The sequence below is a fragment of the Cornus florida genome, unplaced genomic scaffold, assembly GCF_030987335.1.
Source record: "Cornus florida cultivar Cherokee Brave unplaced genomic scaffold, ASM3098733v1 CherokeeBrave_3.0.0_Hap2_Chr11, whole genome shotgun sequence".
Classification (NCBI taxonomy): Eukaryota; Viridiplantae; Streptophyta; class Magnoliopsida; order Cornales; family Cornaceae; genus Cornus; species Cornus florida.
The window spans coordinates 27,505,150-27,516,941 of NW_026775581.1; the positions used below are offsets into that span (position 1 = coordinate 27,505,150).

Genomic DNA, 11,792 nt, shown 5'->3' on the forward strand with positions numbered 1-11,792 from the left:
TGCCTTCAAATACGTAAGATAAAAACCACAGCTGCCAACTCCAAATCGTGTGTTGGATAATTAAGCTCATAAGGCTTAAGCTTACGAGATCCATACGAAATTGGTCGCTCCTCCTACATCAAAACACACCTAAGACCTTGCAAAGAAGTATCTATGTAGACAAGATACTTTATCCCGCTCTGTGGAGTAGACAGAACCGGTGCAGAAGTCAACTTATTCTTTAGCTCATCAAAAGCTTTCTAACAATGTTCATCCTATACGAACCATACATCCTTCTTAGTCAAATGAGTGACTGGTCTCGCTATCTTCAAGAACCCCTGAATGAATCTACGATAGTATCATACCAGTCCCCGAAAACTCAGAATCTCTGTAGGTGAAATAGGCTATCCCCACTCTACCACTACTGAAACCTTGGATTGATCCACCGCTATCCCCTTCTCTGACACTACATGACCCAGAAACTTCACTTCTCGTTACCAAAATTCACACTTCTTGAATTTGGCATCTAACTGGTGTTCACGAAGCGTTTGTAACACTGTACGAAGATGTCTAGCATGATCGTCCTCTGTCTTAGAATAGACCAAAATATCATCAATGAATACGATGACAAACTGATCTAAGTAAGCCCTAAAGACTCTGTTCATTAAATTCATGAAGACTGCTGGTGTGTTGGTCAATCCAAAAGGCATGACACGAAACTCATAAGAACCATATCTAGTGAGAAACATTGTCCTAAGTACATCCTGCTCCCTAACCCGAAGTTAATGATATCCAAAACGCAAATCAATCTTATAGATTTATATAGCTCCCTTCAGCTAATAAAAAAGATCATCGATCCTGGGCAAAAGATACTTGTTATGAATAGTAACCTTATTCAACTCCCTGTAATCTATACACAGGTGAAGTGAACTATCTTTTTGCTTCACAAACAAAACTGGCGCTCCCCAAGGTGAAGTACTCCTACGAATAAAACCCTGACTGAGCAATTGCTGAATCTGATCCCTCAGCTCGCGCATCTCTACTAGTGCCATCCTGTATGGTGCCCTAGCAATAGGTGTAGTGCCTGGAGCTAAATCAATAATAAAGTCTATCTCTCGACTAGGTGACAACCCTGGAATCTCTTGAAAAACATCTGAAAATTCATGTACAACTGGTATACTATCCAGTGACACTGTAACCTCCTCCCTGGTCTCCTCCTCCATATAAAACAAATAAGTGCTAGAAACCCCGTTAGAATGCGGCATAGCAACGACATATATATCCTAACCAGGTACAGTGAAAATAATAGACCTATCATAATAATTAACTTGGGCATGGTAATGAGATAACCAATCCATTCCAAGTATCACGTCATAAGTGTGAATGTCCAGGACCAATATATTGGCTAGAAATTGAAGCCTACCAATTTCTAGTGTCATAAGTCCATCACTCTCATGTAAAATAGTTGTATCGCCCATAGGTGTAGAAATACCATGAGGTCTATCACATACTCGCGTCATCATCCCAGATAAAGAAACAAAAGTACTAGACACGAATGAATGTGTGGCACCCGTATCAAATAAAACATGACTAGATCTACTATGAATAGGAAACATACCCTCAACAACCTAAGGCGCCTAAACATCCTGTAGCATGGGGTTATACACCCTGCCATAATGCAACTACTGCGGTGCCTATCCTTGAGGTTGTGGCAGTGCTAATAAAGCCGGATACGTCTGTCCCTGAATCCGTGGAATCTGTGGAGCGGGTAAAGATAATGTTGCCCTCTGTCCCTGCTGCACATGTTGTCTCTGCCCCTGTTCTGCTTTAGGACACTGCCTAGAAGTATAACCAAACTCTTCACAAGTATAGCAACTACCCTAGAAAGTGCCAAATTTCCTCCTCTGTTGGTTAGCCTGTGGCTGACCCCATCCTGCCTATGGTCCCCATTCTGCTGCCTCAGAATAGGTGCCCCATCTCTGTGAGCATCCGAACCACCCTTGTGCTTCTTCCAAGAATACTATCCTTCCTCCTGAAACCCAGGCAGCTGTTATTCTTCCTCCATTTGCTGACGCCATAGGAAATCCTACTGCTTACATGCCGCTCCTCTTCGCTGCCTATTTCTCTGATTGTCCTGTCTTCTTCTAGCGTTAACGATTCTGTTAATATAGAAAAACAGATATCAGTATGATTTAAGCATACCGTAAAGGAATACAATGAATCCTAAACTTAGGCTCTACATAAAAGAATACGCTACGCGGAAGTCTTAAAACGATAGATCCCTAAAGATACTTGAACCTGGAGTGCTCTGATACCAACTGTGATACCCCTCGTTTCTAGAGTCACGGATGATCAAGTCCGAGCACAAATCCGAGGGATACCAAACAATTAAGTATATAAACAAGCATTTGACTACAAAAAAAAATAACTAAGAATAAATAAGACAGCAAAAAAAAAAAAAAAAAAAAAAAAAAAAAAAAAAAAAAAATCCTCCAAATGAAAAATCCAAAACCTTTAATATCATTACAACTCGGGAATCCATCTGTGGACCCCTACTGATATCCCAACTGAAAACTAAAAAGAAAAATAATCCCAAAATTAAAACATGAAGAGAATCCTACGTAAAATCGGAAGAGTAATATGGACTGTCTCTGCTCAGCATGAACAAACTCTATGTCTGAAACTAACGAACACCTGAAAAATAATAGTTGGTCAGGCCCACGAACAAGTTCTTTCTACGACAACTCAAACAGAGACCAGAGAAACTATATATCTATAACTAACCCATGCAATAACTATATAATCTATAATACATATACACATTAAAGGAACCTCACTAGATTATAGGGTTGCCTCAACCTAAATAGTAGGTAACATACAAAACACACATATAGTCGGCATGAGTACCTAGACCTACTAAGGCACACAACTACACTATATCTAGCTACACATCCCTGGCAATATACGCACCCTATCCACTGATTCTGATGCTCAAGCTCATATTATGGCACGTGTCTATATATATATATATATATATATATAATATCCTATCCAATCTAAAGTAATCCATTATGTATCATCCAACTTGTTCAGTTGACCAGACACAAATATAAGTAAGACTTAACACCTTTATAAAATAGGTAGGACTTAACTGATAAGCTAATCCATCCTTAGAGTGTCGCCATCCCATACTGGTGCACTACATCTACACAATCCAATAATTGATGTAACAATTAAGGAAGTACATCAAATAATTCAAAAATAAACATAATAATATAATATCATGTTATCACAAAATATGAATGACTTATAATTTATTTAAGCTTCCTACATCACATATCCTATACAAACTAAATCTTAAACATGCTGATATTTTACTATACAGTCAAGTAAACATTCTCCAAATACAATTCATACTACACATTTTATCTCAAAGGCTATCTTCAAGTTTAGCTTCGTCTTCTTCCTCTTTTCTTACCCCTTCTCTTGCTCAAAAACCCTAATCTCTAGAGAGAAACTATCTAAAACTGGCTAAAAGTTGTGAAAATTGTGTAACAAAATCTGGAACCCTTAACAAATGGTTTAATTTGATTTAAATACAAACTCCTTTGTGTGGTGAACAAGTCAGAAAATGGCCTTCTAATTGGTCCAATCTTGCAGCCAAAAGTTAAGTTGAGTTCGGACATACTCAGGAATTAAATAGCTCACTTCTAGCAGGATGGCGATCGATCGCCAACTTCTATGATCGATCACCAACCTCTGCGATCGATAGTGGATGACGTGGCATGCTTATCTTGACAACTAACAACCTTATCCTCCTAGCTGGCGTTGATGTTGCACTACGATGGATTGCCAAATTTTGCGATCGATCACCATTTTGGACGATTGATAAGGTGGCAGTCTATCCCTTTGCTGAAGTCATTTGCGATGGATCATGTGTCCTGCAATCGATCGCCACTGCTCCAATGCACTTTTTTTGACTTTTTTTGGAACTTCTTCTTGACTCCAAAAAGGGTTTAATAAGCTATTTTTATCCCGTTTGAACCTTATTGACCTGAAATAGACAAAAACACAAATTAGAACTAAAACGGAAAAGTAAAATAGATGAATAGACTAAGATACCCTAACTTAGGTGCTAAAATGTGCAACATTTGAACATTTATCACACCCCCAAACTTAGATATTGCTAGTCCCTACAAAGAAAGAAATGAATAACTAAACAACTATGACTAGAAAGTAATAAAAGGATAACGTCACTTTCGTAGGATCACGATTACAGTTAGCATATGTAACAAACCTTTTAAACCCTTAGGTTACCCCTACTAGATGAGTGAAGTTTCGTGAGGGTTTCCAGAAATAATACCCACAAACATTAAGCTCTTTCTCACTTAAGAGGCACCAACATTCCAAACAAGTATTAAAAAAAAACTACCTCAAATATGCATTTTTCAACCATCTCTAAGCAATTTCCCAAAATTTTAACAACAAGCAAGCAAGTATGTTCCTCTACACATCAAGTAAGATGATCATGCAAATTAACAAAAAAAAAACTTTAGAATCCTTTTGAATGAACCGACATCAAATATGTTGCTATCTTAGCAAATCAATGAAATGGGCACAACCAGTCTCAAGCAAGCACACAAATCTAGTACCGACTATCAAGACAAAAAATAAACCTATAATTAAGATTTATTCAACTAGGTGCACTTATTCTTTCACACTTTATTATTTTTTTTTTTTTTCCCTGGAATCAAAGATGGAAGCATAGTGCAATGTAATGATCTCTTAAGCTCTCTAGAAGATCCATATAACAAGCATTAGGTCAATGACTCCCAAACCGGACGGCTTTAGGGCATTAGGTGTAAAGACACCACTAAGGACTTACAAGCTCGAATCAACTAGGTTACAAATCAAAACAACTCTCATCTAATCATTTCCCTACTCCTCACCTTTGGCAAGAAGTCCTCACTTTTTTTAATATATATATTTTTTTATTCTATTTTTTTTTTTTTTAAACCTAGAGTTTGGGCCCTCTACCTTTCGACGCGAGAATTCAACACTTGATGAGGCTAGAATCCCGGCTACTTAATAGAAAAGGTTTGTTATTCATCTTGTCAAGAATGAAATCTTTCAAAGTAATACTAGCTCAACTGAGATATAACCAAATCAATGATCAACTAAGCATGTACCCCACAAATGAATACTAGTGTGCGCATGTGCAAGTGTATAACTATAGAGTGAATCTCAAAACAATCTCACAAACAAAATGATGTGGACCACAAAAGCAAGCAAAATATCAAATCTTAAAGGCATACAAAGAGTATTGAACTCACAGGTCAAGTAATTTTTAAATTCTAAGTAACATGGGCCTCAAAAGATCAAAATCATCACTAAGCTCTCAAATCAAATCACATACATAGAAAATAAAGTGCAACATGCTAAAACACCCCCAAACTTAATCTGTGCATTGTCCTCAATGTGCAAAGAAAGCAATAGATAGTGGAAAGAGTATACCAAATGGGCATAGCATACAGAACCCGATAATGGAAAGCTTAGCATTGGAAGGCATAGCCCCAAACTTAGATTCCAAAAACTTGTCCAAAAATGTTCACACTAGCAACTATCAAAGCATATGCATTAAATGATAAAAATAAGAGAATATGAATGGAGAATGGACTGAATGGGTATAATCAACATGGCATATAACAATATCAAGCTCAAAATATCCAAAACTGAGTCAAAATATATCCAAATCCAAAATCAATATCTGAAAGTAAATCTAAAACCAATATCCAAAACAATGATCCAAAAATCCAAGTAGAATATAACAAAACAGTAAAAATATCCCCAAAATAGTAATGTATCAAAAAGTATCAGATAATGTCAGGAGCAGGTAATAAGTAAGAGAGAGAGTGAAATCATGGAACAACATCTGGTTCAAGCAGATCAGTGATGTGATGAAGCATGTAGGTGACCTCACCTCGAAAACTGGTTATCTCTGAACGGATCTGTGCAACATTATCCCTGAGGAATGCAATGTCTCGCCTAGCATCGGTAATACCTTTCTCAACATTAGCAACTCGCTAAAACATCCAAGGATTAAATGATCTGAGATCAGAATGGAGCTGTGTAATATCGCCTCGGAAACTAGACTCAGAGCTAGCATGCTGAGAGGATGGCCTGTCTGAGCTGCTAAAGGTGGAGCTGAAGAGGTGCTCATCTGGAAATGGGATATTGTGGGAGGATAATGGGATGTACTGGAAGTAGTGCGCTGTCTAGATCTGGGCCTGGAAAAGGTAGGTGAACCTTCCTATGAATTTACAGTCTGAAGCCTCTTCAACATAGCCCTTTTCATATTGGTCTGACAGGCATTGTAGCTTCTTTTCCACTGAGTAGCACCATACTTCCTTTTTTTCATCTTAATGGCAGGCTCTAACTCCTCTGCTGGGCCAATTTGAAAGCCCTGGTTCTTTATAATCTGTGTGATTAAGTGGCCAATGGGTAATGACCAGGACTTTGTTTTCTCACTCCGCTTAAACACCAAGTTCTCCCAGTACTTGTGAATAATCTCCCAGATAAGAGAAGGAATTGACACCCAACATCCCTGATTAAAACTATACATGGCTTTCAGAATCCCCTCCCACCTCTAAGTATTATGCCTAGATGGAAAAGCATTGCGGAAGAGCACTGTGTCGATGAACCATAATCTGGATGGAATGTCCACTCGCTCGGCATGGGGGTTGCCTAAATAAGCTGTTTGAGGAGAGAAAGAAACAACTATATCCATCTCTGAAGGATACTCTGTAATAATAGGATATAAGGGCTTCTCAGTCTCTGTGACCACTGGAGACATGTAGGGGCATCGGGAGGCTATCTCTACGAAGATAGTAAAAATGACAATGCCCTGCCCATCTATAATAGTATGAAAGATCTATGGGTCATCCTCATCTCGCCGGAGGTGCTGGTAGAATAATGCAACCACGGGATAAACCGTGCCGCTGATCGGCGTATGAATATCAGCAATGCCTCACCATTTCATCTCATCCTAGGCCCACTTAGTCTGCTCTGACTGGGCAAAGAAATATATCTCAAAAGTATGCTCAAGCTCCTGATCTCTCTTTGAAAAATACGGATCAGGAACTGCTCTATCAATGGGGCCCTGTGCGTCCATAGATGATGCACTGGAAGAAGACGTAGAAGATGATACAGTCGCCTCAGCCTCAAATGAAGAGGAAGGCTACTCCTTTGGAGAAGGAGGTAGCTGTCAAGGCGGTGCTACTCTTTTCCTAGTAATTGCCTTCTTCCGCTGCATCTGGAAAATCAACATATAGAAATCAATGCACAAGTATAGAAATGAGGTAAGTATCTGAGTTGAAACACAAAGCATGCCTGAATAAACTAGAAACAGAGAATAAACATAGATGAACATGATTGTGCAAGAATTTATCAAAAAAGCTTCAAGAATTGCATTCAAACCATTTTCTGACATTTTGGAACTAAAATATGCTTTAACAGACAAAGAATGGATTATGGCACAATAAACAATCTCAAACATGCAATATGGTGCAATGGTAAGAAAGAGGGCAGATAAAGTCACTTTTGAAAGCATTTATGTAAGAATGAGACCAAAATGACAAGTATAAGATATGATGTGCATAAAACATGCAACGTGCATTCACAAACCTAAAACTCAAGAAGATTTTGCAATTTTAAGCCAAGTAAACCCTAGGATGACATTGTATCATTTCTTAAGCAAGAATGTCTACAAATTCAACATTTAAGACCAATGGAGCAATCATGGTGACATTGAGGTAACAAGTCATGACAAATGTCTATCTAGAACTCAAAAAGCATGTACATCATGAAATAGAGACTAAGTGGAATGCACGGTTGCAAACACTTCTATCCTAAGCATGTTGTGATGAACAAGTTCAAAGATGAACGCTAAACATGGTATGCAACCTATGAAGCATTTAAGAGATAATGCGCAATTATCAAACCAAACTCCATTCACAAATATCTCGTACTCCATTATCACAAAATCAACAACCTATAGTCACTTATGGCTCGTGACCCCCTCTAAGCAATATAGAGAACAAAAATAATCGCTTTTGGCTCGCAACATCCTTCTATGCAATATAGAAGCAAACAATGGTATAAAATGGGAAGGATAAGAATCTTACCCTTTTTTGGATCAAAAGCAATGACCCGTTAAGAACCTTGGTCATAAGCCCTTACACGTTTTTCAAGAATGAATCACAAAGATATAAGGCAAGTAACATGGCATTTCATGTTCAAAACAACATTCCCCCCAAACTTATTTCAAATGGCATTTCAAAGTTCAATTTAACACCTCAAAGTGTGTACTAAGGCCAAAGAATGAAAATGATATCCTAAAAGTGCAATTTGAACTTAAAACATATTGCAACAAGGATGCAAGCATGCTTAAAAAACCAACAATGTGAACAAGGTGTGTGCAATTATTGACAAGAGTATATACAAGCAAAGAAACTTGCAACTTATTCCAAAAGCACAACACTTATTCCAAGAAAAATCACACTAGGCCAATTTCAAGCTTATTATGCAACATCACAACATTTGACTTCAAAAAGTTGGGTTCAAGTTGACATTTCATCACATTTTTCAAGAAAATTTAAAGTTCTCAATGATTTGGTCAAAAGATATCAAAGAGACTCCCTCACATGGCAAGAATCAAGAATTGAACAAGAACAAACTCAATATCATTTGAAACATGCATATGGATGAAGAATAGAGCAAATGAAACAAGTTCAACTCATTTAAGGACATTTTGGACAACTTTGGAAATTTCAACACTTGGGTTCAAAATTAAAATTTTTGGAAACTTTGGGTTTTAAAGCTTACATACATTGTAAATAGGCATTCTCACAAGAATCATGCATTGAAACACTCAACAATTGAAGGAATCTAAAAACTCAACTTTAAATTTCAAATCAAAGTCCAAAAACTCATTTTCAACTTTTGAAAATCAACAACTAGTTAACAAATGAAATTTCCAACATTTCAAAGAAATAAAATGGGAGCATGCTCACAAATTTTCAATTCCAAAGAATGCACATCAAACATTTTTCAATAAATTTTTCAAGTTTCAAGCAATCTCATTTCAACTTACAATTCAACAATTCAATTTTGATTTTAAACAATTCAAAGGTCATTTCCAATTTCCATTTCAAACAATTCATGCTTCACAAAGTATTTCCCTAAACAATTTCAAAATTCCAATCACAATTTAACATTTCAAAATTCAATTTCATGCTTCAAAACACAAAAATCCAATTCTTCCCAACAAACTTCCATTTAAAACTTTAAAACTATAATACAAGTGTTATATCTTTTTCAATTTCAAAAACTCACAACATATGCACATTTTGACAACTCAATTGGAAAAATGGTAGCATCGCATTCAACATTTCAAAATGGCATACTTTCCCAAAAATTTCAACATCACGGGATGTATACAATTTCCAACCCAAAATTGGTATACGTGCATTTAGTTTCTATTATAAGCCACATAAGTTCAGCAAAGATGTATACATGTATATATCTAAGCACAATCCATTTTCAATAACCACAATAATAAATCCAATGCATTTAAATCCCATTCTCCTTTCAACAACAAACCAACAACAATAAACCAAGTTTTCAGCCCATTCTCCTTTTACATATCAATCCCAAATTCCATAAATGAAAATGCCCCTTCTCCTTTTCAACATCAAACCATCACAGCCCAACTTCACAATTTCCACATCATAGTGCATCACAAACAAGTTCCAAGGTTACATTTTCAACTTTCAATTAAAGTCCCAACAATCTGTTTTTTCAATTTTTCATTTTTTTATTTTGTTTTTGGTTTTGCAATTTTTGTTAAACAAGATTTGCAAAAATATATGCACAATTGAACTATATAATAAAACTAAAAATCAAAAATCAAAATGAAAATAAAAGGCTGACATACCGGAATTAAGGAGAGAGATGATAGAAATAGCCGTGGCCAGAAATGGTGACTGGAACATCGCCGGAGTATCTTCGGAATTTGCAGAGCTTGCTGGCAGTTCTCCTTGACCTAAGTCGGCTGGAGAACAAGAGAAAAGAGATTCTGAAATGAGAGGAAACCGAGAGAAGAAGGAGGAGAGCTCGTCCCTTTGGCCAAGAGCTCGCTGCCGAAAACGATGGAGATGCGGCGGCGAAAGGCGGCTTCAACCAAAATTGTTAAGAAACTCTATACACTTTTAGAAATTCGCTACACTTTTATAAAATTGTACGTGGTGAATTAATTATATGTATATTTTTTTTTTTGCACGTACTAAAATCAAATTGAAATATACTTAAATCCTTAAACAAACATCATTACCAATTATTTGAAGTATAAAATAAAAATTGAATTCAATTTATACAATCATAATTTACACAAACCCATGTAATACAATGATATACTAGGATTTCAATTCGTATAAATAATTAAAGTAAATACAAAATAATTATAATAATAATAATAATAATAAATACAAACATATGTATATTCTAATCATAACTAACTTATTCAATCTGATTATATAAAAGATTTGAACTATAAATAACAAATGCAATGGGATTAAATCTTATTCACACCATACACTAAAAAAATATTTTATTTTACAAATATTAAAATCAAATTGAAACACACTTAAATCCTTAAAAACTACTATCATAAAATATATGAACTATAAGCTCCGAAATGAACTCAATCTATTCGATCAAAATTTACACAAATGCATACAATACAATAATGTTTTGATTTCAATTTGTATAGACAATTAAAATGCGTATAAATAATTAAAGTAAAAAAATTAAAAATATAACTATATATAAATTCAGTACATTTAGAGCTGATTATAGCTAACTTTATGTTGATGGGTTTACCTAAATCCATTGGTCGAGACTAATCCATTTGAACATTATTCACATTCAATGTAAGAACGGTTATATTCAACCATAAATGGAGAAATACCAAATGGAGCCTAACTTCCTAAAGGCTTACCGAGATAATTAGAGAATTAATTTATTCAGTTCTAAAAAAAATTAATTTGTAGTAAACAAGTATCACAAATTCAATAATGAATTAAAAAAGCAAACACCATTTACTTGCATGACCAATATTTTTCCATAAACAATATTGTATAAATAATTTTTTAAAAGACATTATGATAAGTACTCAAATGTGATACATTTTAGCACCTAAGTTAGGGTATTTTCGTCCATTCATCTATCTTACTTTCTCATTTTGGTTTTAATTTGCATTTTGGTCTATTTCAGGTTAATAAGGTTCACACGGGCTAAAAAGAACCTTTTAGCTCCTTTTTGGAGTCAAGAAGAAAATTCAAAAGAATTTGCACTGGACAGTCTTCGATCGATCAAAGGATTTCCCGATCGATCGAAGAGATCTACAATCGATCGAAAAGAAGGTGGTGTCAGCTTAGTGGATAAGGTCGTCAAAAATATTTTCGCCATGTCATCTTCGATCGATTGAAGTAAGCTTCGATCCATCGAAGCCCCTGCTAGCAGTGAGCTGTTTAATTCCCGAGCACGCCCGAACTCCACCAACTTTTGTAACTGCGAGTTTGCACCAATAAAAGCCTATTTTCTGACTTATTGCCTACTCAAAGAGGTTTATATTTAATTGTAATTGAACCAATTGTATAGAGTTCCAAGTTTTTTTTACAATTTTTACACAACTTTTGTTGAAGCTTTAGAGATAGTTTTAGATATTTTCTCTATCTAGATTAGGATTTTTGGAG

The 11,792-nt window shown here is 35.8% G+C and overlaps 1 long non-coding RNA gene across 1 annotated transcript; it reads right to left on the bottom strand.

Moving 5' to 3' along the window:
- Positions 1–3,948: 3,948 nt before the first annotated feature.
- Positions 3,949–10,252, bottom strand: LOC132286099 (uncharacterized). Its single transcript, XR_009472680.1, has 3 exons — positions 9,974–10,252; positions 5,960–7,291; positions 3,949–4,033 (listed from the first exon to the last, which is right to left on the bottom strand). It is a non-coding gene; the product is annotated as an uncharacterized LOC132286099 (long non-coding RNA).
- Between the last annotated feature and the right edge of the window lie 1,540 nt (positions 10,253–11,792).